Here is a 27,828-nt window from a genome sequence, read left to right as displayed (position 1 = left end):
GTTTTTGGAGTTCTCTGGATATTAACCCTTTGTCAGGTATATAGCTTGTAAATATTTGCTCTCACTTTGTGGGTTGTCTCTTCCTGATTGTTTTCTTTCCTGTGCAGAAGGTTTTTAGTTTGATATAATCTCAATTGTCTATTTTTCTTTTTATTTCCAATTTTATTTTAGGCAAAATTCCTGGATAAAAAATCCTTACCTAGACCGTTGTCCTGAAGCATTTCCCCTGTTAGCTTCAGGTCTTACATTCGTCTTTAATCCATTTTGAGTTAATTTTTGTAGCTGGTGAGAATGAGGGGTCTGGTATCATTCTACTTCACTTTCCTTTCTCTAATGCATATAATAAGCACCTTTGTCAAAAATCTGTTGCTGGCAGATGCATGGGTTTACTTCTACGCTCTCTGATCCATTCCATTGGATTGGACTATGTGTCTGTGTTTATGTCAATACCATTCTGTCCCCACCCCTAGGGATTGAACCCAGGGGTACTTTACCAGTAAGCTATATCCCCAGACCTTTTTATTTTTTATTTTGAGACTAGGTCTCACTAAGTTGCTGAGGGTCTCACTAAGTTGCTGAGGCAGGCCCTGAACTTAGTGATCCTCCTTCCTCTTCCTCCTGAGTCACTGGGATTACAGGCATGTACCACCATGTCCAGCATCCTATTTTGATTATGGCTTTGTATTTTGAAGTCAGGCAGTGGAATGTCTCCTGCTTTATTCTTTTTGCTCAAGACAGTCTTGGCTGTTTGGCTATTTGGTTTTTTTGGTGGTTCCATACAAAGTTTAAAATTGTTTTTCTAGTTCTGTAAAGAATGTCATTGGTATTTTGGTACAGATTGAATTGAATCTCTAGATTGCTTTGGATAGTATGGACATTTTAATGATAGTGTGTGGCAGTCTGGCTGGGCACAATTCAGGAGCCACTTGTCAAAACAAACGAACTTTATTTTTAGAAAACACACCACACACCACACCACACAGCTCCTCAGGAAAAACCCTCAGAGCCCAACTGCCACCACAGGCTTCCCACAAGCCTCTCCACCTCCCTGACTCCTCCTGCTCTTGAGGCCGATTGGCTGGGTTGCATGGGCGGAGCCAAAAAAAGTCCCCCAATGAGCAGCTCCGTGGTCTGAAAGGGCGGGGAAACAGCTCAATGAGCATCACTGCAGAGGAGCCAATCAGTTGGCAGCTAGAAGTTTGCTGGGGCCGCTGTGAGCCAATCATCAGCTGGCAGCTGGAAGTTTGCTGGTAGCTGGAAGTTTGCTGGCAGCTGGAAGTTTGCTGGGGCCCCTGTGAGCCAATCATCAGCTGGCAGCTGGAAGTTTGCTGGCAGCTGGAAGTTTGCTGGGGCCCCTTCGGCTGTGGCTCTCAACAATAGTGATCCTTCCATTCCATGAATATGGGATGTCTGTCTTTGTGTATGTGTGTACACTTTAATTTCTTTTCTCAATGTTGTTTAGTTTTTGTTGTAGGGATCTTCCTTATTGGTTAAATGTGTTCCTAGGTTATTTATTTATTGTAGTTATTGTAAATGAGTTTGCTTTCTTGATTTCTAGGTCAGACAATTAGCTTTTGGTGTGTTAAAAAACTACTGATTTTTGTATGTTGATTTTGTATCCTGCAACTTTGCTAAGTTCATTTATTAATTCTGATAGGTTTGGTGAACTCTTGGGGGTTTTCTATGGATAAGGTCATGTCATTTGCAACTGTAATAATTTCACTTCTTTTCCAGTTTGGGTACCCTTTATTTTTTTCTCTTGCTTGATTGTTTTGGTTAGGATATGCAGTACGAAGATGAATAGAAGTGCAAATAGGCAGGCTTGTCTTTTTTTAGATCTCAAAGAAGAAGGTTTTTAATTTTCCTTACTCAGTATTATTTTAGCTGTTGACTTATTATATGTGGCATTTATTACCTTGAGGCATGTTCCTTCTACACCTAATTTGTTCAGTTTTTTTTTTTTTTAGGTAAAGTATGTTGAACTTTATTAAATGCTTTTTCTGCATCTGTTTAGATGATCATATGATTTTGCCCTTTATTCTACTGATGCGTTGTATCGTGTTTCCTGATTTGCTTATGTTGGACCAACCATCCTTGTATTCTTGGGACAGATTCTGGATTATGGTGAATAATATTTTCAATGTGCTATTGAATTTGGTTTGCTAGTAGTTTATTAAGGATCTTTGCATTTATGTTTATCAAGTATAGTGGCCTATAGTTTTCTTTTTCTTTTTTTTGTTATATCCTTATCTTGTTTTGGTATCAGGTTAAAACTGGTTTATAGAATGTGTTTGGAAGAATTCCTTTCTCTTCTACTTTTTTGAATAACTTTAGGCAGATTGACATTAGTTCTTCTTTAAATGCTTGGTGGAATTTATCCATGATGCTTTCTTGACCTGGGCTTTTCTTTGATGGACTTTTCATTACTGTTTTAATCTCATTTCTTGTTATTGGTCTTGTCAGATTTTCTATTTCTTAATGATTTAATCTTTATAAGGTGTATGTGTCTGGGAATTTGATTTTTCTTTTAGGTTATCAAATTTTTTGGCATATAGTTGTTCATAATAGTCTCTAATGATACTTTCTATTTCTGTGGTATCAACTGTAATGTCTCTTTTTTCATCTCTGGTTTTATTTATCTCAGTCTTCTCTTTTTCTTATTTTAACTAAGAGTTTGTTATATTTACCTTTTCAAAGAATTAGCTATTTTTTTGGTGATTCTTTGTATTTTTTAAATCTCCATTTCATTTATTTCTGCTCTGATTTTTATGATTTATTTCCTTAGAATAATTTTGAGTCTGGTTTGTTCTTGTTTTTCTAGTTTTTTTGAGATACAGTGGTAGGTTGTTTGAGCTCTTTCTGCTTCTTTGATGTAGATGTTGTTTCTTATAAATTCCTTCTTAGTACTGCTTTTGTTGTATCCCATAGGTTTTGGAATGTTGCAGCTCCATTTTAATTAAGATAATTTTAAATTTACTTTTAGATTTATTCCTTGATTCATTGATTATTTAAAGGAAGCTATTTAATTTTTATATATTTGTCAAACTCTAACGTTTTTGTTTCTATTGGTTTTGATACTGGGGATTGAACCCAGGGCTGCTTAACCACTGAGCCACATCCACAGCCCCCTTTTTAATATGTTTTATTCTAATCTGTTACATATGACATCAGAATGCAATACAATTCATATTACACATATATAGCACAATTTTCATATCTCTGATTGTGTATAAAGTATATTCACGCTGTTCATGTCCTTTTTAATATTTTAATTTAGATACAGGGTCTTGATGGGTCGCTAAGGGCCTTGCTGCTGAGACTGGTTTTGAATTTGTGATTCTTTTACCTCAGCCTCTTGAGCGTGAGCTGCTGGGATTGCAGGCATGTGCTACCTTGCCTGGCAAACTCACTTTTTTGAATATGACCATAAAACCTTGGCTTTGAGGACATTTTGCATTTGGACCAATGAAAAAATTTGTTACGTAAATGGATTTTATATATTTCAGGGCTGGAGAGGTTATAATACTTTATTTCTGGAACCTGGGGGACAGAACTGTCCAATTTAGGACTATCAATCCATGATTTATTCACAGGATGAATATTTCAAGCGGAATCATCTTTATTTTCTAAGTTTTTTTATACATCTTCAGATGATTCAGTCTGTGTTTGTTCCTGTATGCTATGGAGTTCTTGTGCAGTGTGATGAAACCTGGCATGGCACCATCATCCAGCAGAGTGGTGCCTGGATATTTGTGCTGAGGTAACTTGTGCTCTTTCAGCTTCACTCAGTGGACTTTTGCAGTTTTTTTTTTTTTTTTCATTCCAAACTGTATCCCTTCCTCTATTGCATTTCTCTTCTCCTCTAATGTCTCTGGCTGACTTGGTTTGACTCTAAAATGCAGGGAGTTCTGGGTTATGTTATCTACAGATTGGATGTGTTGTATAGGTTGCTCAATCCAGGATGTCTCAGTGTCACACATAGTTTGAACTTATATAGTAATTTCCAGCTTTCCTTCCAGATTCTCCTTAGATGCAGTCTAATTTGGGCGAGAGCTATTTCTATCCATTGCCTTGGTCACTGGGAAACTCAGCTCCCACCTCCCCAACCCCCACAATTCTTAGTTTCAAAAATTCCTGGCATCCTCTCTTAAAAATCTTGTCCTTGGAATTAACTCTGTACAACTTCTCTCATTTGTACTGCTTCCTTACGTTGGAAAGGCTCATTTTAGTCTTTTGGGTTTCACAGTATTTTCAGAAAACTGTAGTTTTCTCTCAACTTCGCCCCATGGTTTTATCATACCTTCTCTCACCCCAAGTCCACCCCCTTAACCTCCCAATCAGGTATCCTCTGGGATCTGTGACAGTGTCTAGTCATATGATTAGGAGATAGGGATCTGGTCATTATGTGGCTAGATTGTGGTATGTCATCTGAGCAAGTGGTAGAGATCTATAAGCCAGGGTTTTGAACTAAGCTTTCAAGATGTGAGTGTGACCCTATGCAGGTGTTAGAATTTCTTCATTTTTAAAAGATAGGCACAACAGGGTTTTATGTGATTGTTAGAAAGAATGCTAGTGTTTACTGAGCCCTCTGTCAGGCACTTTATTCTCATGTTCTTATTAAGCCCTCAGAGCATTGCTCTGGTAGAGAAGGAAGTGGTAGGTAGGTGCATCTAGAAAAAAAACATGCATATGGACACATGCGCTCATTATTTATACTATAAATTCTAAACATACCGAGTAAATTTACCCTAGAAGACACTTGGTTTTGCTTCTTCTCTGTGTGGTGTCATTAATCTAGATTCTGTCCTTGGCAGGCCCGTCTCTATTCCAGCATCTGATGATTTGCTTAATCAAAATCACATTCCCTTTGAATAAGAACTTCAGAAATTAAGAACTTGTCCCATATTTTAGAGAAGCCACAGATAATCTTTGCACAAATATTAATGCCTTTATCAAGAAAAAATCACAATCATATGTCAGGCAAGTTTAGATAAAACCTAATGAAAAATGTTCATGGTTTTGATACATTCTAATATAACTACATGCTTTATGGGCCACTAACCTGTTTTCTTGCCGAAAAACAACCTCTTCTAATGATTTTACTGTTGTTTTTCTTTCCCTATTTTTGGTTCCAGGGTTTGAACTCAGGTCCCTAGCCTCCCAAGTCATTGGGATTATAGGCATGTGCCACCATACTTGGCTGTTGTTATTTCTTGCTCTAGCTGTTAATTTAATTGTGTGTGACAATTGATAGATGGAGAACAATTTTTCAAATTAAGCTTTGAGTCTTATATCCAAATGTCTTCCTTTCTATGACATTGAAGGTTTTTTTAGTTTATATAATATTTGATCTTTAAAAAATATTTGAAAGACCCTTAGTATTGAGATTGTTAAATTTAACTTTTAAAAAGTCACTTCCCTGTCAAAGAGAAAAAACATTGTTTTTGTTGAATTATAAATGTTTTTGTATACTTTCAAGGTTCCAGAGATTCTAGAATCTCAAAGTTCAACAATCCATCTTTGGAATTCAGAATGCCTGAGAGAATCCCATTTCCATATCTAAAATTAGAAATGACATTCAAAGACTATAGGCATTTTCCAGACATGGTAATTATATGTTTCTTTTCTTTTCTTTTTTTTTTTTTTTGAGAAAACTTGAAGAAAAAAATTTCTAGCAGCTCTTAAGTGAAATAAATGTTCTATTTCTTTGATTAGTACATTTGTCCATTTATTTGATATGAAAATCAGTTGTAGCCATGTATCTATGATATATTTCTTACCACTGCTTATTTTTCATGGGATTAATAAATAAGTGGGATTTATTTTTTCCATTTAGGTTTTTATTTGCTTCTAATCAGATCCATGAATTCATACACATATTCTCATTTCCTAATTTTGTTTGTAGAAAACTATGTTTGTGCAATACACCTTTGCCAAATTTAAGTCAAGTTCGTTTTTATAGATATTTTGAGTATCTTCCATAAATGCTGTTTGCCATGCCTGGGGGTTAATGTGCCCTACAGTTTTATCTTATGACTTTAAACAGATAATAACTTTTTAGAGAGTATGAGGCGAATTCACATTTGTAGTTGGCCCCTATAGTATTTGACAATTAATCATCATGTATAAGGGATCTCCCTCCATTGACCTTGGAGAGGAGATTGAGATTGGAGCCAATTGGAGGAAGCAAAGTCCTCATTGGGAACAGGGTGACCTTCTCCTGACACCTGGGCTCTCTCCACCCCCTGCTGTCAGGCTGCCCTGCTTGGGCAGCTGGCTGTGTTCCCAGCAACAGAGGATTCCTGCCCAGGGCCTAGAGCTCTAGCCTTGCTTGGCAGATCATCTGTGATTTTTGATTACTACTTCTGTATTCCACCAGCATATATAATTTAGAACCAACTATAATTTATATCACCTTGAAGCCTAATAAGTGTGATCTTTACCTGCATCTTAACATTTGCCAAACTGTGTTTTTATTTTCTTTCTATAGTTAGGAGCAAGAAGGTTCTGTATTGAATCTGAGAAATGAAAAAGTAGGGGACAAATTTCAGAATAGTAGTACCTGTGCTAGCATTAGGGAAAGCACAGCTGCTATCTGCAACACTGCAGTTTAATTTCATATTTTAAAATGTGTCTAAATTGGACACTAACTACCACCCCCTTTAAAATCCTTTAGCAATTTTCTATAATGCAGTGAAAGGGATAGCCCATACCTCAGTTCATAAGGCAGAATTTGGCCTGCAGATTCAATAATTTGTCCTGCTCAGCAATTAAAAACCTACAAATTTCTCATAAGGATCAGATTCTAAGCTTCCCTTGAAAATCTGGAGAATGTATCAATATTGAGCCCTTATTCTTGCCTTGGCTAGAACTAAAAAAGCAACAGCATTCCCTTCTTCTCCCCCCTCCCCCCTTGGTTTGGGCACTCTGCCATACCAACTGGTGCCTTATACTCAGCCTACTTGGCCCATTTATATTATCATTCTTGGCCTTCTACACATCCTGGAAAACCTCCCTAGCCCTTTTTCCTCTTGTGTTCATACCCACCCTCTGCCTGAACTGTAAAGAATAACTTGCAGAGCTCCAAGGAAGGGGCCATGCTCTCCAGCTTCTGGACCTTTGCACATTCCAGTCCCTCTTCTTGAAATTCATTTTCCCACTTATCCTCCTGGGAGATTCTCATTTCACCTATAAGACCTAGCTTGACAGTGGTATTTGGGAAACCATCCTGACATCCCTCCCTTAGGGATGGTCCTCAGCAGGGTGCCTTTCACTGCTCTGTACTCCTCAGTTACAGCACACTGAACTATTCAGTCACATGACTTTTTCCTCCTTAGATCAAGAGCTTTGAGGATTGGGCTGTCCCATGCTTTTGTTTATTCAGGTACTCACAATTCTTGGCACATAGGAAGCTTACACTACGTTTTTATTTATATGTTTTAATATTGCCTAGGCAGTGATTCCCGCTCTGCACAGAATTACCTGGACAACTTTTAAAATTAAATCTCAATATTTGGGTCCAACTCCAGGCCAGGTACATCAGAATCTCTGAGGGCAGGGGCAAGAATCAGTCATTTTCAAAACTCCTCTGGGGATTCCAACGTGCAGCTAAGGTTGAGAGCCATGGTTGGACCAAAGGCATTTTAAATAGGGTAATCTAAAGAGAAGTAATTCACCATGATTTAGTTTGGGATTCAAACATTTGATAATGATTGTAGGAAAACCTACATGCGATGAACTTTTTTATTTATCTTTAGTAGTACATGGGCATTTAGACAAGTGGATACATTTCTTCAAGAAATCAGTTTTTTCCAACTAGTCAGACAATTTTGCATGCTACATTGATAACAGATAATGAATCAGCAATGCTATGCGCAGCACATTAATAACATTTTATAATATTGGTAGTTTATGTTGTGTAGCCATGCACCATTTTCTACATTGCTGCATTAAATTCCAGGTACTCTATAAATTAGCTCAGGCATTTATTGAATTTCTAACACTAATCACTTTCTTTCTTTCTTTTTTTAAATTTTCTTCTTTATTTTATATTGGGAATGCTAGTTGGAATAAAGACAAACAAAAACAACATTAACTGGTATCTGGTGTGGAACACACTCCTGGGATAAAAGCCATTTTAACTTGATGAAAGCTAAAATCATCTGCATTGTTTAATATGATCAGTCCTGAGCTCATGATTTTTTGGGAGAAGATTCAAGAAAAATATATAGAGAGAGTTGAGGATCCATTTATGAGTTGGGATTGTCTTTAATTTGGAGAATTAAAGACTGAGGTGAAAAATATTTCTGTATAGTCTCCCCTCGGCCCCTGTTATGTGGATGGTAATTTAATTTTGTTTCCACCAAGAATGAAGTAGTAGTCATTTGCTTTAAAATTAAGAGAATGTTAGAGATTTATGTCTTAAGAATAATTTTTTTTGTGTGTATAAAGACTGTCAGATAATGGTGTTAACTCTGATCTCTTTTCTGGAAGAACTTTATGAAGATGATTGGTTAATATCTTCCAATTAATCTTTTGTATCTGGAGCAAATGATCTTTCTCATACTGCCTGATTATTTTACTGAGAAATTTGATTTATCTAAATTGAACCCTGCAGTAGTGTCTTGATGTACTAATTTAGATTTTCTAAGAATTCCCTGTTTATTTAAGTGTATTTCCCCCTCTAAGCTAACTGAGCTAAGAGGCTAAGACATCTGGTTGTTCCAATCTCCCTTACCAGGACTCTCCTTCTGGTAGGAATCGGGGTTGCTGAGCTTCAGGAGAGTTGGAGGAATCTCATTAACATGGTAGAATCCTATGAGTGGCTCTTGACCGCAGCTGGCTCATTCCCATGCTGGCAACAGTGGCATCACCTGACCACGGAGGAGAAGCAGTCAGCTCCAGACCTTGAGCTCTGCCAGGCCTGGCCTTCATTTTCAGGCACCTAAGGACACTGGGATATAATTATGTGCCTTGAGACAGTGGCTTCCGTCACAGAGCAGAGAAGGGAACTGATTAATCAGTCAGCCTAGTGCACTCAGCTGGATCTCTCTTAACAGCCTAGTGATTCAAGGGTTGAATTTTGAATTCCCATTCCTCTTTTCTCATATTTGTAGAGCAGCACTTTCTGGAGGGAGAGGAAGGTCACCAGTGGGGCATTGTACCTTCCTGAATACCTGCTTTTCTGCTCACTGCCCCTGCTGCCAGCTTCCTTCCTTCCCCACTCACGTGACCAGGCAACTGGCTTCATATAGTTGATTGAATGACTGGAGTAAAGAAGTAGTGGCTATAGCCCATGGAAGGGTGAGAGTTCTGGCAGGAAGGGAGGGAGGCATGCCAGCTGCTAATGTCAGTGTGCCTGGCAGCTGTGCTCTTCCCAGAATCTGCTTCTGAGGCTGGCCTCTGCCAGCACAAAGCTGTTTGGAAATATAAAGATTTGGTCAAACTCTGGCAAAACACTTTTAAGTTTTTTCTCAAGTTACTTGAATTATTTTCCTGATTCCCTCTGTCTTTTGATTGTGGAGATCTGGCCTTTTGTGAAGGTCATTAACATTGCCATGATTGTGGTTTGGTAGGTGAAGAAATGGAAAGGAAAGTTGATTGTATTTGCCATGGCCCTGAAGTAAAGCTCCCAGTTTCTAGTTTATAACCTCTGCTATTACTCCATCTCCTTCCACACATTGAGTTTCTCACATGAAGGCTGGGTCAAACTTAATTCCCAGGTCCATCTGGAGTCAAGCTAAATAGTATTTAAATACCTTTAATCTTTAGCAATGTGTGGTAGTGATGGTATTCCAGGTTATCTTTCCAGACAGGTGACCTCCTGCACTTATGTGTTACCAACTGAATCCCCACCCTCACCCCCACCTTTTGTGCTCTGTATCCTAGCATCACATTGATACTACTGGGTCTTGGGAGCTGAATTTGGAAAGATTTTTTGGTGCCAAGTGTGACTTTTTAAAATTTAGAAAATTTATTTTATTTTATTTTTTGGCACTAGTGATTGAAACCAGGAGGCACTTAAGCACTGAGCCACATCCCAAGTCCTTTTTTTTTTTTTTTTTTTTTTTTAAATTTTTTATTTTGAGACAGGGTCTCACTAAGTTGCTGAGGCTGGCTTTGAACTTGTGATCCTTCTGTCTCAGCCTCCCCAGCTGCTGGGATTATGGGCATGCACCACCATGTCCAGCCCAAGTATGACATCTTCAGCAGTTATGTTACCTGTGTCCTATCTTGCTCTTGCCATCTTTCTTATGGGACAGCAGAGTCCTGGCCTGAGCTTGAGCCCTTCTGCTTACTGGTACTACCTGCCTATCTGACTTCTGTATGGTGTCTGCTATATGTTGTATTTAGGTACTTTTTATTTGGAGGATGATGCCTGATGGAATGAAAAGGACAGGTTTGATCTAAAACAGACCAAGTTCAAATGCTAGGTTTGGCATTTATCATTTGAATTTGGGTAAGTTTTTCTCTGGGCCTTAGTTCTTCATCTGTGAAATGGGGTTTCTGTTTCCTCTCTTACTCATTTGTAATGATTTGTAGCATACTTCCAGGCCCTTAGGAGGAATTCACACCTTCCTTCCTTTCCTTTCTCTGCTTGGTATCTTGCATCATGACAGATGTTGCCATGCCCTTTGGACATAGAAAAGCACTTTCCTTGCTTGACTGCACCTCTGTAATTGGCTTTTGCAGTTGGTCACTTTTCCCAATCTCTCTTGAATGTGTGTTAGTAGGTCTTGGGCCAGGTCTTCTTGGCTGTCCAGGGTTTTCTCAAGAGGGGAATATAAAATTGGACACAAAGGGCAAATCCAGGCTGCTTTTATTGTTCTTACTCCTGTCCCAATTTTTAGCCGTTCCTGACTAAAATCAGCTTGTTTGTATTTATCTGTATGGCCGTGTTGTTCTACATGAAGCCTTGTGAAATAAGTTACTGGCCTTTGGAATCTAGAGTTTTCTGGTTTCTAATTTGTTTAGCTCAGCAATGAAAATAACATTTGTTGCTGTTAAATTGGCCCCTTGTGGCCATCCTCTTTTTTCACTCTGTAGCTACCAAGCAGCTGGCCATGAATCAGCAGAGTTGAAAATATTTTAAACAGAGACACTTGAACCTGACACTAAAGTTGTACTGCCAAGACCAAGGCAGAGGTCAGCCAGCCAGCTGACAGGGCACATGACAGCATTTGCTTATGGATAGCCCATGAGAAAATCCTGGATATAAGTTCAGCACCTAATGCAGAAATATACAAGAGATCATAAATAGTAGATTATTTTACTTTGTAGAGCAATATTTGAGTGTCACTTTAAATGCTGCTCATCATGCACTGTAAGGTTGATGAACTGGATCCAGTTTGCAACATGTGTTAGGTTGACTTCATGGTTATTGCAAGTTATAGGGAGTATTCAAAATCATGTTTACAAGTATTATATAAAGTGAATGGAAAATATTTTCTATAATTTCAAATAATAGAACCCCAGAAGCCTTTGATCATATTGAAAGAGCCTGTGGTCAGCTTAAATCTCCCCAGGTTTTGTTCATTATGTTATAGCCTTTGAAATAGTTTTAATTAGATTGCAGAAAGCATTGATTTTCAGTGACAGATTAATACCTAAGTTGGAATATGCAAAGGATGGAAATACAGGAAGTAAATGAAATAAATGCCTAATAGTTTCTAAAACTACTCTAATGAAGGAATCTAATTAAGAGGCCACTCTTCCTTATGCTTTCCTTAATAATGAATGCATAGTGACTAGCTGGAATTCTGATTCTCTTCTACCTGCCCTCTTTTCTCTCAATCCTAAAGTGAAAAGTACTGTAGTAAATCAAGATGTTGAATCAGTGCTATAGTTTTTGTCAAATCTGAATCACTGAGTCTTGCTTGGACCATGTTTTCTAATACAGAGGTCAGCAAATGGTGGCCTGCTGCCAGTTTTTGTGTGGTATCACAAATGAAGAATGGTTTTTGTTTTCAAAGGGTAAGAGAAAACAATGAGTATTCAACAAAAAAACTATGTGGCATAAAAAAGCTCCAAATATTCATATCTGGTTCTTTACAGAAAAAGTTTTCGTACTCCTGTTTTAATATATTATGAATGAGGTCTCTCTCTATGAGCTTAAATTGAGCATTCTAAATTGTGAGGTCAGCATAGTGGAAGAGGAGAAAAAGTGTGGGTTTCAGAACTGGTCAGCACCGCACAGTGGAAGAGTGGAAAACTGAGTCTTGCTATGTTGCCCAGGCTGTCCTTGAACTCCTGGACTCAAGCAATTCTCCTGCCTCAGCCTTTAAGCAGCTGGAATTACAGGCACATGCCACCATGCCTAGCTAAATTGATCTTTCTTAAACTATTCCTTCCCTAGGTTATCACTGTGATTTCCAGGTAACTTTAGGTAAGAAATTTAAATTGTTCTTCCTTTTTCTTTCTTCATAAAATGAAATTGACAATATTTCTGCTTTATATCAAGAGAACCAGAAGAATTGCATTCTGGGATAGAACATCTGGGTACTTTACAATGGAGGTTGAAGTTGTGGGTATGATTTGAGGAAAAGTCTTCTTTATTCTTGCTATTTTAGATTGACTGTGGCTGGGAAGTTCTTTGTGTGTTTCATTATGCTCTGCTTGATTTTTCAAGGAAAAGTTTGGTAGAATTATTCCTTTGAAACAGTGGATTCAACCTACAAGATTCTGAGAGGCTTTAACCAAAAGAGACTTTAACCAAGAGAGGCTATGCAAAGATCATGCTGTTTTCCCTTTTCCTGGAAGGGTGGGAATGCTTGATAAGTCTGGCATTAGAGGAAATGTTTAGTGTGTGACATTAGGTACTAGAGCCACTGGTCATGATTTCTAATACTGTGATTATAGGTAGCAAATGTACCTCTCGCACATGGCTGCATTTAGTAGAAAGTGAGAATGTGAGAAAATCCCTGCCAACCATATATGAAAGTAGATGATGTCGGCACATGTCCTTTAATTATGTAGCATTTTTCCTGCTGGGACATAATGTCTGTTACTATGTTATTTAAAAATCTGTAAGGATATTTAGTTTGTTCAATTAGGAACAGTGAAACTAAACTAAGGTTTTTAAAAATTGCTGTTTAAGGGTCAAATGGTATTTTTTTCTGAACTGGTATGAAAAACTGAAGTTTTTTGTATGTCAGATATCTACGTCATGTAATTAATTCCATTTAACACTTAAAAATGGTTAAGATGATCAATTTTAATTATAGGATTCTATTCTACCTTCTCCAACTTATGCATAGGCAACAGTCAGTTTTAAAGCAATGACTCAGTAGTAGTTATCTCTTAGTAGTTTTAATTTTCTTCTTGAGGCTTTTTAACTTTATTTATTTATTTTTTTGGGTGGTACTGGGGCTTGAACCCAGGCAAAAGATAGTCAAGTGTTCTACCACTGAGCTACATGCCCAACCCTATATTTTCTAATTTTTAAAAAATAAATATTCATTGCTTTTGTAGTTAGATGAAATAAAAAATTTTTAGCACTGTTCTATGAACACAGCAAATAATATTTCCCATCCTTATGCACTTCAACAGCAAATTTAGCTTGTTAATTTAGCATTGTATATGCATTTAAGCCATAACTTATAATTTTCAGATCCCAAACTATTATTATGTAATAACCCTGGACTCAGAGATTCAGAAGTAAAGGAAGTGAGCTTGATACAATGGGACAACATTGTTTTGAAAAAAAAGTTTTTGACAACTCAGCTATACAGATCGAGTAAAATGGGGGCACCTACTGGTTTACGCATGTGAGAAACTTTGTTTATAAATATATAGAAAAGTAAATATCTTTTATTCTTAAGGGTTTTATCTTTTAAAAACCACATCTGGAAAGATAATGTTAATTTGCTTAGCCCAAAAAAGAGATAAAATAAGGAAATATTGGGAAGAGCTCACAGAGATAGGTGGTATCTCAGTGGCAGAGCAATTGTTTAGCATGTGTGAAGCAATGGTAAAGAAGAAATAGAGAGAAAACCAACATTTGTTAGTATAGACCAAACATTTTATATTTTGTTTAGGGTAGGGCTCTGAATAGGGTGCACACATATTTAATCCTGTGGATGGACATTGGAGCAGTGAAAGGGTACATACTTTGGGTTATTTTTCCCTAGGAGAGGTAGTGTATTTAAGTTAAACACCAGAAACTAAAAGGCAGAGAAATCCTACTTGAAAATACTATTCAGATACTGCAGAGTCATCTTGCTCACACTCCTCTACTTTTTTGCATTCTTATAAAAATAGGCTGTCAGAATGAATATAGCCTTCCCCTTTTGCTCCAGTGAAGAAAGAGATTTGTTTTAAAATATCTAGATTTCAGTTAAATGGACCTTCTATGTTGGGGGCAGGGAGAGAAGAGTGGATTATGTGTGTGTGTGTGTGTGTGTGTATGTCAACAATCAACAACACTTTCATTTTTTGGTTGAAACTGTTAACCTCCAATGGAGGCCTTATATATTTGGGAGAACAGTGAGCATTGTTTGTTATGTTTCTTTTCTGTGAAAAAACAGAATATTTTATGAAATGGAAAAGAAAATTCATTTTATTCTGAAGTTTGTAAATATGGGCTAAGACAATGTAGTTAAAAATGTGAGATTGAAAGGAAGACAGAGAGAATATCTTTTTTAAGCCTAAATATAGGCTCTGTCAAGACAGGATATTTTTAGTTTGATGTTAAAAATGTCTCCAAATTTGTTAATTTTACATTGAGAACATTGGTCAGTGAAGTTCTTTTCTATTTGATATTTATCTATAATGGAAGAATACCCAGGGCACTATCTAGCTTCTGATGAGATTATAGGGAAAAAATGTGGAAAACTATAAAGGGATAAGTTGTGTTCATGCTACTTCTGTTTTCCTGAATAAATGGACAGCAAGACATCTTCATCTTTTAGTGAGGCCTTCATCATCAGATCTGAGAGCTTGTTTGGCTTCACTCCTGATCCTATTTTGGACTTTGAATTCTAGTTATTCCACAGCTAAGGTCCCCTTCCTTCTAATTTTGTTATGTCTAAGTCTTTTTGTTGATAATTATTGATTAGAACAATAATCAATTATCTCTTTGCTTATAGAGTTATAGTGATTATAAATTCTTGTTGGTGATGTTGGCATACAGAAGAATATGAAAAAGACATTAAGTATAGGGAGTGCTAGAAAAGTAGTAAAGAGAAAAATCTGAGAGAATGAGGTGTGCATTGCCTAGTTATTTCTTGATCTCATACCTGTGTGGGGACTTTTAATCTGTGACCTGTGAAGATGCATGTGACGTGGAAGGGCTCCCTAACACTAACTCTAGGAAAAGAATATAAGATTATATGCCACACTGCAGAGTTTGAAGACTTATTGAAGGTTTTTTAGGTAAGTGAATGTAATAATCAGTGCTAAAACAAAATTTGTTGATACGAGAGGGTGATGGGTGCAATGGATTTAGACAAGAAGCAAGTTCTATTGAGATGTGAGGAAACGAAAGCCTGAATGAGAGCATTGATGTTGGTGAGTAGGAAGAGATGTCTGTGAAGACAAGAATGATTAAGATGGGATGACAGTAATTGCATCTATGTGATAACCAACATCTGGATTTTTGCACAGCCCCATTCTTCCTCAGTAATAATATGTGGAAGAACACAATATTTTAATATTCAAACTATTTTAAATTGCTTTTTGTGATGGCATGTTTTTTCTTACTTTTGTAGGTCATGTTCTAATTTTGGCTCCATAAGTAAAGATTTCAGTTCTTTAATGAATAGAAGGAGACAGAATAGGCAAAGCTAACTGAAGATCTGCTTTAGTAACTGAGAGAGCTGTGGTGCCATTGATAGAATGCAGAGGTGTTGACAAAGACAGTTGTGATTGGGGCAGGGGTGATTTGTAGTAGACGAGTTCAGTTTTGGATTTATTTAGATTGAGGAGATTGTTGACCAGATAGTATTTCTTCTTGCTTGTAACCTAGAATAGATAGTAGAAACAGGGACTGAAGTGGAGATTTGAGAATCAGTTATGCGGAGCTGTTAGTTAAAGCCATAGAATATAGTTTGTTCATTGAGGTCTGTAGAATAACCACATTTGGTAAATAGAAAAGGAGTATTTAAAAAGAAATGAAATAATAGCATGGGAAAATTTGTTCTCCAGATTGACTGAATCAAATTACACTCCTGTTGGTGGTGCATTATAAAGTGTTCCTTAATTTTACTTCTGGGAAGGAAGCCTGTATTTTGTATACTGTTTTGTATTTTGTGTACTAACTTCTCAACAGGGCCAAGGTGATGTGTTACAATCACCTCTCCACCCAAGCATAGACCTATTCTTCTCTGTTCCTCTCCAAGTTTTGCTCTCTTGGTATGTAAGTAAGTGTTGTTAGTACTGGAAACTGGAAAGTGTAATTATAGAAAGCTTTACTTGGTTAGCCTAACTTGCTCTTTGAGAACTTCCAATTTAGTGGCTAATTAGTTTAATGGCTTATTACTATTCCTAAAGCCCTTCTAACACTCATTTTCATTTGCTTTGTTTTGTTGGTTATTCTGCCTAATCCTAATTAAAATCAAAATCCTTGTCTCCAATGTCCTTGTCATATACTGTCTGAAGTAATAGATTCCATTTTCATATATAATCTTAAAAATCACTTAACTGGCATTGTGGACAGGGATGCTTTAACATAATAAAAGAACAAAAAATAAGTAGGCTTCTCTGAGAAATATCAGTTTCAAGCAATGTAGCTAAGTGTCCTATGGATGTGGGATTCAACTTTCTCAGTTTTGTTAGGTTAATTATGACTCATGCATCTGTTTTTTTATCTCCCAAAATATTGTTATTATTTTTTCCTCTGGTTTTCATTATATTTGTGGATTTTTCTATGTTTAATCTCATTACATTCTATTAGGATTTTGAAAGAGGACAAACTGTATATATTCAATAGACCTTATTTGAGTAGTTATGGTATTATTATTCATTGAGCTCTTACTTACTAGTCGGTTCCTGCACTACATACATTACCTGTGTAATTTCACTATATTTTGTGGACAGCCTTAGTGGTAAAGAGGTGAAGGTAGGGTCAGAACTGAGGTCTTTTGACTGCATAGCCTGTATTCCTCACACTGTACCACCCATACTGTTGTATATTTTTTACCTTTTCATAGCTCTATTTAATAATAATAAGCTATTTAAAATTAAAATCACCCAACACAATAATTATTTTTTGCAGTATTTTCCTTTTGGCTTTTTCTAAAAGCTGAGTTTTCAGCAAATCATAAATTTCTTCATATGAAGAAATTAGTGCTCTTTTAATGAAATATGAGGTAGTTTCAGTATTGTGTTTCTAAAAGACTCCAGAACTTCATCATATGAATAAACCAAATATTTTCTGTTATCCTTCCTCCTTTGGTTATTCCTTATAAGACTCTTGCCATTATTAGGGGCCTTGAAGAAAAAAGTACCTAGGGATATTTTATATATATTAAAATAAAAGTATGTATAACAAGAGTGTTTTGGGTCTCAAAATTTTGATTTGTGCATTGGTGTTTAATGTATATATATGGGTTATTTAAAAGTTTGTCTTTTTAAAAATTGCCTATAAATAAAACTTTTTTCCTAACTTTACTGTGCATCATAATAGTAAATATCCGTAAGCATTATAGATTGGAAGGCATATTTCAACTTCAAAATGTTGTCAAATAGAAATTACTGTACTTCAAATGGTACTTTATGAAGTTCCATGTGAGTAAAAATGTGTTAGTAGTAATGAAAACTAGTATGTATCCAGATCTAAGAATGTTTCAAATGGCTAAGTTAAGCACAGATGCTTTGGTACATTTGTTTAGCAAACAACTGCTAAGGTCAAGGCACTATCCTAGTCTCTTGTGCTTAAATGCAAAATGAAGAAAAGTTGAATGAAAATCTCTAAAAGGGAGACCTTTTAATAAAGGACTATGTTTAAGGAAAACAAATTGAGATCAAAAGAGGGAAAACATACAAATAAAACCCACGAAACAAAAATAAATATGAAAAGTAAATTTTAGAAGACAAAGAAAATTTTAAAAATTCCTACTCATAAAAATAAGATCAAATTATCTTCTGTTATCCTAAAACAAAATGAAAGCCTGCTTTACATAAATCAGTATGCATAATTTGTGGAGCACTGGACTACTGGAAGGTTGCCAGAATAGCTTTTGGTGAGATGAAATCCAGGGGAGTTCTTATTTACAGGAAACTAGTTAATGTTGTTTTCTGTTATTTACTTGTGTGCTTCTGTTGATTTTTCTTAATGTTCTTGATTCCAGATGGCTAGGGTAGTGAGAAAATTCTCAAAAATATTGGTTTGTGAGATATTGATAAGAAGTAAAGTTCAGGTTCTTATTCTGTTGTGTAAATGTGTAAATGATTATACTTTAATTACCAATGTTCTGTGGGAGGTAATTAGGTCATGAAGGTGACACTTATGTGAATGAGATTAGTGCCTTTATACAAAGAGGCCAGAGAGTTAGTTAGCTTTCTTTCTGCCATGTGAGGATACAATGAGGAACCAACCATCTATAATCTGGAAGAGGACCCAAACAAGAGTCTGACTATGCTGGCTTGCATCCTCATCTTGGTCTTCTAGGATCCAGAACTGTGAGGAATAAATTTCTGTTGTTTATAATTCAGCCAGTCTATGGTGCTTTGTTATAGCAGTTCAAACTATGAATGCTTTTTAAAGTAGTAACATGATTGATGGTATTTAAATGCATGTTTTAGCACTGTTAGTGTGTGATGAGGACAGGGAATTCTTTGATGAGGTAAAGGCCATTGGCTGGAATTCTACGGGTGTCAGCTTGCTCATTCTATGACAAAAATCTGCTCTTTTAACACTAACTCACCACCTGTCAAAAGTAGGCCCTTGGGCATAAGGAGCACCAGATGAGACAATGTGGATGGAATAGTGCACCTCCATTATTAGAATCATGACACAAATCAAGGTCTGTCACTGTCATTGGCAACTGTTTAGTAGTCTTGTGTCTGCACATATTATGTATATAGAAAGACATAGTATATGTCTTTTGAAGACAAGAATAAGAAATTTTTATGTATGTGTATTATATATAATTTTTATTTATTTTCTTTCATTTATTTTAACTGATACACAAAAATATAAAAGTTGTGCATATTAACATGGTACTATGTAATTTTTGCTACATGTATACATTGTATAATGCTTAAATCAGGTGAAACTTACCTCTTCAAACATATATCAATTCTTTGTGGTGAAAACTTTCAAAAATCTGTTCTTTCAGCTGTTTGAAATATATATTCATAATTGTTATATAAAGTTACCATAATATGTGGTAGTACCCCAGAACTTCTTGCTCCTAGCTGATGTACAAGGTTTCCCTTTTTTCTGCAACCTTGCTAGCAACTTGATATCTAAATTTAATCTTTTTGATATTAGCCATTCTTAGTGGGGTGAGGTGATATCTCATTTTGGTTTTGGTTTACATTTTTCTGATTATTAGTGATGTTGAGCATTTTTTTTTCATGTACCTGTTTATGTTTTCTTTTGATAAATATGTATTTACGTCTATTGCCTTTTTTTTTTTTTTTTTTTTTTAAGTACCTGGGATTGAACCCAGGGGCATTTAACTAGTGAGTCATATCCTCAGCCCTTTTTTCATATTTTATTTAGAGACAGGGTCATGCTAATTTGCTTAGGGCCTCCCTAGGTTGCTGAGGCTGGTTTGAACTCATGGTCCTCCTCAGCCTTCTTAGCTACTGAGATCACAGGCGTGCACCGCCCTGACTCTATTGCCCATTTTAAAATCAGGTTATTTATTGTATTGCTATTGAGATCTTGTAGTATATATTTTGGACACTAAACCCTTGTCAGGTGTATACTTTCTCCCATTCTGTAGGTTCTCTCTGTAATGTTGATTGTTTTCTTCGATGTTTAGAAGCGTTTTAATTGAATATAATTCCATTTGTCTATTTTTGCTTTGTTTTCTGTGCTTTGGGGATCCATGTCATATTTTTATAATCTGTTTCCTGATTTGGTCCTCATTTTCTTTTCTTTTTAAAAATATTTTTAGTTGTATATGGACACACTACCTTTATTTTGTTTATTTTAGTTTTTTTTTTTTTTAATGTGGTACTGGGGAGTGAGCCCAGTGCCTCAGGCATGCTAGGCAAATATTCTACCACTGAGCCACAACCTCAGCCCTCATTTTATTTTCTTTGAGTATAGCTTTTCATTTTTAAAATTCTTTTTGGGATCCCTAAACATCAAAATTTTAATTTAACCTTTCTTTTTTTCCCCTCTCCTTTATTATATACATAATATCTTTATCTCTTTATGTTTCCTCAATTAACATTTAACTCCAAAGGATGATAAAATGGAAAGATTTCTAAATTATACCAGAAACAAAAATTGATCTACTTTAGAAAAAAATAAAAAAACTCACTTTTCTCCCCTCTTCCTTTTTTTTTGCATTACAATTTTTAATACACCATTAGACCACAATTTATCATATCTCTGATTGTATATAAGGTATGTTGACACCAATTTCAATCTTTTTTTAACATTTTTTTTCATTTATTTTTTAGTTGTAGTTGGACATAATACCTTTATTTATTTATATTTATGTGGTGCTGAGGATCAAACCCAGGGCCTCACACGTGCGAGGCGAGCGATCTACCGCTGAGCCACCACCCCAGCCCTCAAATTCATATCTTAATAAAAAAAAAATGGAACAATTCACAAATTTGTGTGTCATCCTTGTGCAGGGGCCATGCTAATCTTCTATGTATCATTCCAATTTTAGTGTATGTGCTGCTGAATCAAGCACTAATTTAATTTTTCTTAATTTTGTATTCCATTTTATGCTCCAGTGCCTAGGACACTGTTATGAATATGGAAAAAGCTTAGTTAGTTAAACAAGATAGCCCCCAAAGATTCTTTTTTGAAGTCAGTTTATTCATGAGTAATATTCTTGTATCCTGGTGTAGACTGGCTTCCCTTATTCCTGATATTTCTTTATAGGAAGGTAGATAAATAAATAGCCTCTTACAATGGAATACTTTCTATTTGTTAGCATTTTCCAATTTAAATAAGCATATAAAAGCCTACATTAGGACGTTAAAAGGTCAAAAATCTTTGTCAATAATAATGTTACTAATAATAGTATTAATAAATTTATGATGACAAAATGATATGTTGTTAGAGTCTGTAAACAAGTCAAAATAACACCTGGCATTTTGCCAGGGGAATGTTAGAGTTCATAAACAAGTCTGGATGGTGCCTGGCAAAATGCCAGAGGGAGCGGTTTGAGAAGTAACAAAAACAAGCCATTAAGTGTGGAGATTCCTGATTGGTTGACTGATGTATCTAGTTTATGCTAATTAGATAAGCTGTGTGGAATGTATAAATACTGCTCCTGTCCTGCAATAAACGGCTCCCACTCCTGCTGTATCAACGTACACAAGTTATTCGTCACCCCCCGATTATTCTGCTGCAGCCGGACTGCGGCAGATGGTGGCCCGTACGGGGAGCCCCGGGACACTCGGGGGTAAGTGACGAAAAATGCTGCCCGTCCATAGATAAGACGGGAGCAAATCTGCTCGTCCCTAGGCAGATAGGGCGAGAGGAAAAATGACAATTTCGAGAAAATGGAGAAGATTGATACAGTATGTTTGTGTCTTGTTTTGTCTTGAAATGTTGTATTGTCTTTGTGATGAAAATATGGAAGGGGTGAGAAGTAAATTACTAAGGGAAGAAGGCACCCCAGTGGAACCAAACATAGTTAGGGCATGTGTTGATAAGAGCCCAGGAACTCTAGTCAAAAAAAAAAAGAAAGTTCAGAAGAAGAAGGATTATCAGAAAAAAAGTTGCAGCAAAAGGCTATTACTAAATACTTTTCGTTACCGGAGGGTGCGTGAAGCGGAGAGGCGGCTGCCGAGTGTGCAAGCCGGTCACAGCGCAGCAAGGATTTTCCAAGAGGCGGTGGCGACTGGCCCTTCCCCGCCTCCTGGCCGGGGAGCTGGCTCTTCCACTGCCGCGAGCCCAAATCTAGACCTGACCTGGAGGCACAGTCTCGCAGGCTCTTGCTCCCTGTGCCCAGTAGCAGTTTGAGTCCGGGACACTCCCCAGGGCCATCTGGGGCTGCCCAGGCACTACAGCCAGCAGAAGACGCTACTGGTGTCCCTGATGTTTGGTCATTTTCAATGCCAATAACTAAGCTACAATGGTTCTCCCACACCTGGAAGCTAATGAGTAATGAGCACTATTAATGCTTATTTCAAATGCAAAAAAACCTTGAGATAATGTACTAAATTGTTCAGAAGGTTGTTTTCTTAGTAGAATGCTACAGGATTTTCTTTAGCCATCCGGAGTTCCTGCCTTCGTCCCAGTGCCGGTAAAGACCAAGGTGGAAGAATTTCCAGTGTTGCTGAGAAACAGACGAGACTTCAGATCAAGCTAGCTGCCTGCAGAACTTACCTGGACTGTGATTTAAGCTAGCTGCCTGCAGAACTTACCTGGACTGTGATTTACCTGGACTGTGAGTTAATCTATTGAGACACTGCTTTACCTGGACTGAGACAACAAACTGTAATCTATAACAAATTGTAACTCGGTATCTTTGCTAACGGTGTCATTGCTGGTATAATTTTTCCAAGGGCTTCTTGCATGGAGCCATCAATTGGCTTGGTATTGTGGCATTTTGTATCCTCCCTTTCTGTTTGTAGCAGGTTATTTTTGGTGTTTCTGTAAAAACCACTATGGTCGTTATTTAAATTAAACAAAAGGGGGAAATGTTAGAGTCTGTAAACAAGTCAAAATAACACCTGGCATTTTGCCAGGGGAATGTTAGAGTTCATAAACAAGTCTGGATGGTGCCTGGCAAAATGCCAGAGGGAGCGGTTTGAGAAGTAACAAAAACAAGCCATTAAGTGTGGAGATTCCTGATTGGTTGACTGATGTATCTAGTTTATGCTAATTAGATAAGCTGTGTGGAATGTATAAATACTGCTCCTGTCCTGCAATAAACGGCTCCCACTCCTGCTGTATCAACGTACACAAGTTATTCGTCACCCCCCGATTATTCTGCTGCAGCCGGACTGCGGCAATATGTTTTAGTTTAAATCATACAAAATTGTAAATATAATTTTTCTTTTAAAATTTTTTAATTTGTTTTAATTAGTTATACATGACCGCAGAACACATTTTGTTTCATAGTACACAATTGGAGCACAACTTTTTTCATTTCTCTGGTTGTACACAATGTACAGTAGTACCATTTGTGCAATCATACATGTACCTAGGGTAATGACGTCCTTCTCATTCCACCATCTTTCCTACCTCCATGCCCAATCCCCTCTCTTCCTTCCCCTTTACCCAATTCAGAATTCCTCCATTTTTTCCATATCCCCTCACCCCATTATGGGTTAGCATCCACTATTCAGAGAGAATATTCAGTCTTTGGGTTTTTCGGGTTGGCTTACTTCGCTTAGCATGATATTCTCCAGCTCCATCCATTTATCTGCAAATGCCATAATTTTATTCTCTTTTAATGCTGAGTAATATTCCATTGTGTATATATACCACAGTTTCTTTATCTATTCATCTATTGAAGGGCATCTAGGTTGGTACCACAGTTTAGCTACTGTGAATTGAGCTGCTATAAACATTGATATGGCTGTGTCACTATAGTAGGTTGATTTTAAGACCTTTGGGTAGAGGCTGGAAATTGCCCATATTTGACCATGACCTGTAAAAGTGGCGTTTTCTTATAGTTTAGCCTAAAATGCTAGTAATGATAGCAGCTCATTTGCATTGACTACTTACAGTGCTAAATGATTTCATGCATTATTGGATCCTCTAACCTCATGAGCAAGTATTGTCACTTCTCCCATGTTATAGACAATGTTAGAGGAGAAAGTAACTTTTCTGAAGTCACTTAGAGCAGCACTCTTAATGTTTAACTCTCTTATTTTGCCTGGCAGAGTTGATTGAGTGAATAGACTACGAGAAGACAAGAAGAAAGTTAAGAATATTTGGCTGTTAAAAACAGTATCAGATCTAACACTTTTTTGAGGTATTGCTATTTTGAAGTCATTTTATCATCAGAAGAGAAATGCACAAAGGCTCCTAGTTTGTTTGTTTGTTTTTGGTCTTTGGCTGATATTTGTGAACACTCAATAACCATGCCCAGCAGGTGCTATAAAACAGAGCAGGTTGTAGCCAGCTTCTACAGTATGAATAAGGATTAAGATCCTTTCTCCCTTTGTTGCTTTTGATAACCTTCAACTTTTCTAGGCAAGAGTTTGCCTTTCTGTGTAGATTTTTGACACTTAGCTGTGTAAAACTGTCTAGCTGATCTGCATGAATCTTATTACATTCTGCCTAGATGTGTGGTACCTTCCAGAATCTGTGCTGCAGAGGGCTAGTTTTGTCCCTCTTGGTTAGCCTGACCACTCTGCCTTGGGATGACTGTCAGGATTCCATTGTTTTTAGACATAGCCCCACCATAGGTAAATCATCAGTCTTACCTCTGAGATGAGTCAAACTAAATAGCTTCTTACGGTAGATATGAGTCCTCTGGCATATGGGTGTTCAAACTTTAATTTTTTTTGGGGTGGGGTTGGGGATTGGTTCCAGGGCCTTGTGCATGTGAGGCAAGCACTCTACCAACTGAGCAAGCCCAAGCTATAATTTTTAATTACAGCTTGGGCTTTAACGTGGAATTTGATCCATGGCTCAGTATATGGTTTGGGGTCTTTGTTAGACTGTGGCTTAATGATGCTATTTGTTTTAATTTTTTCTTTTATTATACTTTTTAATATTTTTAGAGGCCATTAAAACAATTGGTAAATGGAGTATAATAAGTATTTTGTGAAATTAATTAATATGGAATACTAATAGCAACAGAAAGTTACACTTGAATATTGAGTTATAGATGAGTTTCTCTGGTAATTTTGCATATTAATTGCTGAAAATACATGAATGTACTCCAGGTACAGATGAATTCCCTCCCTGATAGAATCATCATTCAGTCTACTAGATTTTTAAAGTTCATTTAAAAAAATATTTATTTTTTTAGTTGTAGTTGGACACAATATCTTTATTTTATTTATTTATTTTTATGTGGGGCTGAGGATCAAACCCAGGGCCTCACATGTACTAGGCCAGTGTTCTACTGCTGAGCCACAACCTCATCCCTTAAAGTTAATTTTTTAAAGGTAACATGAACTTAGAATAAGGTGTGAGACAAATTGTGAAAATACCATTTCTGATACTACTCAGTCATTTCTTTTTTTAATGTAAAAGTACTATCTTTAAAAGAAAATGTGTATTTACAACACTCATTGAAACAAATATATTGGATAATGGCAACAATCCTTGGATGGGAAGCAGCATTGCAAAATTTGACTCCGTTTTATCACTCCCAAGAATTTCCATTAGGTCTCCAATATAGAATTATTACTTGTAAAAAGAGATCAGCGAATTTGATGAAGGGGCTATAGGTCTGCAGATAATTGAACAAATATATCATGGTTTAAAAAATCACACATGAGATGACAATTACAGTGAATAGGGCAGAGGAAAGAAAAGAAAAAGGGAAAGAAAAGGAAAAGGAACAATGATGGATTTGTGTGCAATAAAATGTAGTTTCAATACCAGCCTACTTAACATGCTTTCTCAGTAGGAGGCCATTGTTCTTTCTCAAACTCTTTTTGATTGGCTGTTTTCCTTCACTGTTTAGGAGGAGGACAGTCCTCCTCCCAATCCCCTTCTAGTTTTTGACCACAGACTAAGAGTGTTGCTGAGGTTGTTAGGGAAGTAATGGAATTTGCATCTGCAAATGTGGTCAGCCTCTGCAAGGAGGCTTCCATTACAAATGCTCCTGTTATCTCTCTGAAATGCTTTATTTCTGGTTGATTTTTTTAAAAAATAATTTTAATGTTTAAAGAGACTTCTATATTGGGGCTGGGGGTGTGGCTCAAGCAAGCGGTGGCGTGGTCACCTGGCTGTGTGCGGCTCGGGTTCGATCCTCAGCACCACATACAAACAAAGATGTTGTGTCTGCCAAATACTAAAAAATAAATATTAAAAAAATTCTCTCTCTCTCTCTCTCTCTCTCTCTTTAAAAAAAATAAAGAGACTTCTATAGATTATTACTCTTTTCCTTTCTTTTAGGGGTGTGCATGCCTTGATATGCAAAATGCACACTGCAAAAGTATTTCAGTATAAGGAGTTAAGTTTTGGGGTGTGTGTGTTATTCTAAAAATAGGAGTTGCAAAACTGGGGAAAATGTGTGCATATTTTAGTGTCCAAATACTTTTAGTATTTAAAAGTATTTCTACTTTTAAAGAAAATAATTGGAGAGGTAGGATAGAAAATATAAAAGTATGTGGCCAAGTCACAAGTCACAATTAGATTATGTTTTCACACAGGCTTTTGCACACTCTTTCCAGTTGACTAATGACTGAAACGGATTAATGTGTATGGAAGCCACATGGATCAATGGGTTGTACTTCTTGAAAGGATGCAAGTACAGTGCTTACATATCTCCCAAAGTGGCAGGTAATAGGTTACTTTACCTACACATGTATGTATTCCATACCTTGCTTGCCCATGTTTACCAAGTGCTAAGTCACGACACATGGTCTAAGTAAGGGTATGTTTATGGGGACTGTACAACAGAATATTTGGAATTGGGACTGTCCTCTGAAATTCATGCATTCAGCATGCATTCATTAAGTCCTTATGGAATGTTTACTAAATGCTGAGCATTATTATGGGTACTGGGGATGCAGGGGTGACAAAATAGTAAAAATTACTTATTCTCTAGAGGGGGTAGATAGACAAATATATATAAGATATATAAGGTATATTAGTGATACAGTACTAGGGAAAACCAAAGCATAGAAAGAAAGGGGCTAGCAAACATTGCTAGGGCAGTAGAAAATGAAATTTTTGATAGGGAGTGAGTGATATTTATTTCTGGGACATGTGGTTCTTGTCCCACAGCTCCAGGTCTCCTGCATAATTTCCTTAGACTGTACAACCTGCACAGACCTCAAGAAAAGAGGACCGACATTTCATTGTGTAGAGAGGTTTTACCATTCCAAACAAAACAAAACATTCCAAGCACTTTTTAATTATTGTAGGTTGCCAAAAATCAACTGAAACAACTAAGTAGCAAAGAGCTAGAGATCCTGAGAAAGATGCATAATTAAAAAAAAAAACTGCTCCTAATTCAAACATTTGAGTCTATGTTTCTATACCTCTAATAGGATTGTCATTCTTCCATTAGTTAAGGAGAACAACCATTAGAAAGAAGCAGTAATTCTAGGGCAATGAAGTTCACTTAGTGAGAACATGATACACCTGTCATTTATTGGCTCAAGGAGGTACAAGCAGTGGGAGACTTTAAGTTTCCTCCATCTTCTAGAGCATGTCCTGCATGCTGCCTTTATTTGTTTGTTTGTTTGTTTATTTATTTATTTTTGGCCTATTGGGTTTCCCTACCTGTTGCATGGGTTTCTGCTCTCCATCCTTATTTTTGTTTGTCAAAACTCTATTCATCTCCTGATGACAGGGGCCCAGCCTTTTATCTCTGTTTCTGTGGTATCTGGCACAAGTAAATGCACAACAAATGTCTAATACATAAAAGAGTGCATGGATTGGGAGGCTGAGACAGGAGGATCACAAGTTCAAAGCTAGCCTTAGCAAAAGTGAGGTGATAAGCAACTCAGTGAAACCCCTGTCTCTAAATAAAATACAAAAATAGGGCTGGGGATATGGCTCAGTGGTCAAGTGATCCTGAGTTCAATCACCGGTAAAACTGCCCC

The 27,828-nt window shown here is 36.8% G+C and overlaps 1 protein-coding gene and 1 non-coding gene across 2 annotated transcripts in view; one reads left to right on the top strand and one right to left on the bottom strand.

Moving 5' to 3' along the window:
- Positions 1-27,828, top strand: part of Ppm1l (protein phosphatase, Mg2+/Mn2+ dependent 1L) — a 295,643-nt gene that overhangs the window by 41,919 nt on the left and 225,896 nt on the right. The window lies entirely within an intron of this gene.
- Positions 20,716-20,822, bottom strand: LOC125616761. Its single transcript, XR_007347503.1, has one exon. It is a non-coding gene; the product is annotated as a U6 spliceosomal RNA (small nuclear RNA).

This window comes from Marmota marmota, unplaced genomic scaffold (genome assembly GCF_001458135.2).
Source record: "Marmota marmota marmota unplaced genomic scaffold, marMar, whole genome shotgun sequence".
NCBI classification, from domain to species: domain Eukaryota; kingdom Metazoa; phylum Chordata; class Mammalia; order Rodentia; family Sciuridae; genus Marmota; species Marmota marmota.
Note: the sequence above shows the minus strand (reverse complement) of the source record. Positions and strands in the feature narration are given on the sequence as shown.